The sequence below is a fragment of the Prosopis cineraria genome, unplaced genomic scaffold (genome assembly GCF_029017545.1).
Source record: "Prosopis cineraria cultivar Desert tree isolate PC_DT_omini unplaced genomic scaffold, ASM2901754v1 PC8, whole genome shotgun sequence".
Taxonomy (NCBI): Eukaryota; Viridiplantae; Streptophyta; class Magnoliopsida; order Fabales; family Fabaceae; genus Prosopis; species Prosopis cineraria.
The window spans coordinates 16,540,764-16,546,763 of record NW_026555339.1 but is presented as its reverse complement, the minus strand read 5'-3'; positions in this window follow the sequence as shown (position 1 = coordinate 16,546,763).

The following is a 6,000-nucleotide window of genomic DNA, read 5'->3' as shown; positions in this document are numbered from 1 at the left end:
AATACCCATAACATTACATAAGTGGGTGTAAAAGTAACCAAACCATAAACTTTAATCGTTAAATACTGACTGTGCATGCCACATGTCAGTCTTTGCTGACATGGACTAATAAAGGGGTAAAAATACTTATAAAATATCAGCTAGGAGCAAAGATATCCATAATGTTACCAGAGTTGATGCAAAAGTAACTAATCTATTAAATCCCTTAAATGTTGACCGTTTAGCTAACATCTAAGTAAAAGTTGACTATTTTTCTATTAATGTAGATAAAAAATATCCCTAGATGAATTTGTACGGAGGTTAATTAATAATTGCATGATGTTAAAATTCATGTCACATAGTTTCTCTCCATCGCCACGTATCCTGCCCCCTCCCTCCCTCCCTCCCTCCCTCTCCACTCTTTTTTCTTGTGTGCAAAACCTAAAATTTAACATAGGGAGATAGGTTGTACACAATTAAAGATCAAGATTGAGCATACCTCTTACATTGCCCTGCCTTAAGAACATTGTCACAACCTTAAGCAACTTTATTCATGATAGGTTCAAAATTTTCAAATGGTTTTCGCCACTGTTGTAAAGAAACAAGCTATTTAATTTGATATTCAATTAAAATGATATTTTCTCACATGATATTCATACAATAATTGATTAACCTCCAAATAATTTCATCTAAAAATATTTTTCATCCATATCAGCAAAAAAATGGTCAACTTCTACTTAGGTATGAGCTCAACGGTCAACATTTAACAGATTTAATAGATTGATCACTTTTGCACCAACTTTGATAACATTATAGGTATTTTTACTCTTGCCGACAACTTCGTGAGTATTTTTGACTTTTATTATTCTATATTAGCAAAGACTGACACGTGGCTTGCACAATCAACATTTAACAGTCAAAGTTAATAATGTTAGGTTAAAGTTAACAGTTTGGTTACTTTTGTAACATCCCAATTTAAATTTTAATAGTTAATTTGGGTTAATAGAAATTTTAAAAAATATTTAGAGGTAAATAAATTAGTAGGAAATGATCATTAAATCTAACTTAGGATATAATTCTAAATTAAATTTTTTTAAAAAAATTAATTAAAAAAAATTATTATTATAAAAAAAAGGTATGCAAAAAAAAAAGAAGAGAAGAAGAACAAATTGCTTTCGGCCGCCCACAACAATCATTGTATATAATAATAATATAAAAAAAATGGGAGAGAGAGAAAAGAAGAAATAATAAAAAAAAGATGTGGGACCCACTGAATTTTTATAAAAACTCACCTGTTCCTTTGTTTCTTCATTCGTTCCTTCGTGTGTGCTGAGGCAGAGAGAACGTGAGTCGCCGGTGCGAAATATCTAAATTTTTAAGGTAAGAGTTTTAAATAGGATATTTAGGGTGTGATTTTAAGCTTTTCAAGACTAAGTAAGTGTTCTAAAAATTTTTCTTAGTCATCCTTCTTCTTTGATTTCTGAGTTTGTAGTGGTAGAAAATTTAAGATCTGAAAGAGGAATGAATTTATGTTAAATAAATATAGTTTTTGAGGTTGTCAGTAGTATAATAAATGTTATAGAGTATAAATTTATTGATGATCTTTAAATTTGTAGCTTATGGATCAAATTCTAAACTAGATCTGAAAATATATGTTGATTTATTGAAGTTTAGATGATTATTTGGGATGAGAAATGAATTATTATGGTTATAGGATTATGATTCTAAGCTAGAGACTCAATTTCTAATTTTTGGGTATTTTAGGTATGAATTTATGAAATAAAAAGAAAATTTTGATAATAGAAATTAGTTTAGAAGTTGATTTTTAGATTATTAATGTTTATTGATAATTAAAAGAGGAGTTAAAAATTTTACTTAATAGTATTAACTATAGATTTGTATTAAGATTGAGATTAGGAATTATGTTATATTTTTAATTCTATTATTAGAATTATTTTATTAGTTTCAAAAATTAAAACTAATATTTATAAATAATATGTTATTTGTAGATTGTATTACTGGTGAAGATTGTGGTGAGAGAGAAATTTTAAGGAATAATTTATTGAAAAAGCCACAAGGTAACCATGCTTTTAATTTGTGATTAGTGTTACTTCATGTTAATTGGGTGATTATTGAGAAAATTATGAATTTTGTAATATTATATAATTGTGCAATATTATTATGAATTTGTTTGATTATTGTGAGAAGTGTTGGGAGACTTGCTATTGATGTTGTATTTATGTGCCACGTGGTATGCCCCTATTGGAGCTCAATAGGTGGTTTGTAAGGGCTCGAGCTAATCTACCTTTGGCCGGGTAATTTAGCACCGAATGAGGGCTACGGCTCGAGGTTAATGGAGGGATATAAGGATGGTTGTTTGTGTGTATTGTAATATTTCTTATATTTGTTGGAATTATATTATTTCTAATTCTCACTTAGTAAGCACACACTTAACTGTTCGTATACACTATCATAAATTGGCTTTGGTTACTGGGACTTTTGAGTCTCATTATGTGGTTAACAATTTTCAGGAGAAGAGCCACGAGTGACACGTGGAGGAGTCCCAGAGACTTAGTGGTATAGATCCACTGTCTCTTTTGGGTATTTAATTTATGATTTATAATGTGTTATATTGCCAATATTAGGGCTTTTTGTTTATTGTCAATTATATGAATATATAAATGTAATCATGCCTTTCAAACTATTTCTATTTTTGGTACAATTTGGATGACTGTAATTTTAATATTTGGTTTACTTTGGATTGGTTAAAATGGCATGATTATAAGACCAAATAACTGGCTTGTGTTGAAAATTGACTAAATTGCTTATTTTACTTGTTGGGAGTATAAGGATGGACAAATGTGATTTAGCCTAATGACATGTGGGAGGTAAAAATTTATCTGAAATGTTATAGTGTGTGAGTTGAAGCCAATTATAAAATATTTTATATTAAAATTATTGATATAAGAATGTGTTGGGTGGCTGTAACCCAACTATGGTTGAGTTAAATTATTTTTTTTAAAAAAAATTGGTGTGTTACAACTTTTGCATCCACTCATGTAATTTTATAAGTATTTATGTCATTTTTCTCACTTTAGGATATTGGGTGCTTCTGATTGACCACTTTGTGGATATTTTTACCTTTTTATCTTATATTCTTTACTAGTCAATGTTAATTTTGTTCTGTAGATCAAATAAAGTGATAGATGATGAGGGAATGTCGCATCATAACAGGCCATTCATGAGGGGATATGTTATGATTGGAAAAAGAGAAAGAGAGAAATATAGGAGTGAAAGAGAAGGAAAGAGGAAGAAAGAAGCAAAAATAGGAGAGAGAGGAAGAGATAAGAGTTGAGAGAGAAAGAGAATTAGAGAATAGGGAGAATTGAACTATGTTCTATATTTTTGATTTTGCATAACATCTGACTACACTTAGGATCCCTTATATAGGCTCATTCATCCCCTTATCCTAACAGAATCTAACTAACCCCCAACTAACTAAACTATTCTTTATTTATTTATTCTTTACATATTATGATATTAGATGTTAGAGAGATGTATTTGAATGTGAAAGGATAGTGATATTTCTTTTGTACATATATATTATGAACATATACTTGTGATCAATAGATGCTTAAAAGTGGGTAGTATTTTAAAGGAATAACCAAATATTGTTCTTGAGATTGGACTACAACTTATTTGATTTCTACACCCAGTTTATTTGTGCAATTACTTCAGCAAACCTTAATATTATATTCATCTTACAGATTTCTCTCCACTTGAAGATATTATTTCAGCCAAAGGAATTTAGCTCAACACTTGTTTAAGTGCTGGAATGTAATGTGTGAATTTTGTGGTGCCTGTTTGATGAAAATGGAAACCCAAGTTACAGCCTGCTATTTGACCTTTCTCAAAAAATTATCTTGCTGACGGGGTGAGATTTCCATTTTTGCATATTTATTTTTTACTTTGGTATTTTTATTTTCAAAATTTTCACCTCATCTCCCTTATGCAGTATGGATCAATGTTCTTTATTTCTTAGTAGTTTGTTGATCTATTTTTCTGAGTTTGTTTTGAATCCCACATCTTGCATCGGCATTCCTTCAAATCTTCTTCCCTCTTTCGTTTTTCTTTTCTACAGAAGCCTGTGTCTTCTGAACCTGGTGAATTGGCACGTGGATCGCTTCCTTCATCTTAATAGAAGTATTCATCTGAAATACATATCGATAACGAAAGTATTTTTGCATCTGTTTTTCTCTGTATGAGGCCGATGTTTCTATTGAGTTAGAAGTAAGTCCACAAGTCTTCCCTTGCAGAACAATTTAGTTTATCTTTATAAGTAATGAGAAAAAAAATGAAGCTTGTGTCAAATAATATTTTTATCCAAAATGAAAGGGCAGCAAATTTTGCAGAACACAGAGGAGTTAAAAGAAGAATTAAAATAAATGCATCAAGCATAAGTATGATCTCCTTGGGAATGGAGTATTCTCATGTGATATGGTATGAACTCTTGCACAAAGCAGGCTCCAAATTGGTTTCTTTGAATGATTCTTAAATGCATCGAAGCACAAATATAATCTCAGTAGCCTTACCATCAATTTTAATTTTTTGTCAATCGTGTTTGATCTGTTTTCAACAAATTATTATATGTTTTTCGTGTTATTAATCTGCAATACTATTTTGTTGATATATGTCTATATATCAATGATAAACAAGCTAGTAAGTTTTCACTGATATGGCTAATATATTGATGATATATAATGGTGTGTTATGGATATACTATTGTAGATCAACATAATTAGACAATCATACATAAACTTATTTATCATTGATATATAGTGATATATCAATGATATAGTATTACAAATTGGTAACATGAAAAATACATAATCATTTGCCTAAAATGGATTAAACACAATTCACAAAAAAATTTAAATTTTTAACTTATCATAGAGAATCAAATACCCGAACTAATAAAATAAAAAATCTTGAATCTATAGCCCTGTTCCCCTGCTGGCGTGCTTCATTTTGTCAACGTCTCTTGCCTCGCGTTTCTCTCTCGCTATCGTGACTGTGGCTTGCTCACATTGCTCTGCTTTCTTTCGTCTTTGAGTTGTTTCGTCCATCATAACTTGTATTAATTACAATGTAGAGTTGCACCAAAAATTTATACTGGTTTGGTTCGAATCATAAGACAACATTTCGAGTTGTGAAATCCTCATTTCTCACACCTACTAGGTGTTTTGCAAACCCTCTTAAAGTTCCCACAACCTTGCGAACACTAAACAAGAATCATGATTAAATGTTTTACAACAGAATGAGTCTCTCTCAAGAGATTGGACTATACAATGAAACACAGTATATGAGGTAGTTAGAACTGTGTAACTCAAGATAAATGCAGGATTGAATAAGGCTTCTATTTATAGTTTTTGTTACATTATGTAGCTGTATGTTAGGCATGAATTCTAGACGTTATTCACAAGAACTTGCCGTCGCCGTTGGGGTGTATTACATGCACTTGTCAGGAAAAACAAGTTCTAGTAGTCAAGCATTAATATACATTTTAAAAAAAAAAAAGTCCCAACTTATACAGAAACACGATAGTCAAATATATACTGGAAAAATATTAATGAAGTATTGAAGGCAAGAAATCAATTTTCTCAAAAACAAAGCCTCTCATATTTGAGTAAGAAATAACTAGTAATCAACTAACCATATTGTAACAATCCAAAAAATGATTATAAAAAGTAGAATGGTAATAAGATAAATTCATTGCATTTTCATTATTCATTGCTCTCGCTTGAAATGTCTAGTGTTCACTGTTCAAATCCTGGTCTTGCCAGAGGAATATTTATTTTCATTTTAGCCTGTTTTGAACGAAATTACCGTTTTACCCTTAAAAAAAATAATCTGGAGAATGGAGAGAAATCAGGACAAGATACACGCGTTCAGCTCCTCTTTTACCTTTCATTAATTCTGCGAGCACTCTGATCTTGCTCTGATTTGCAACAAGTGTACGAA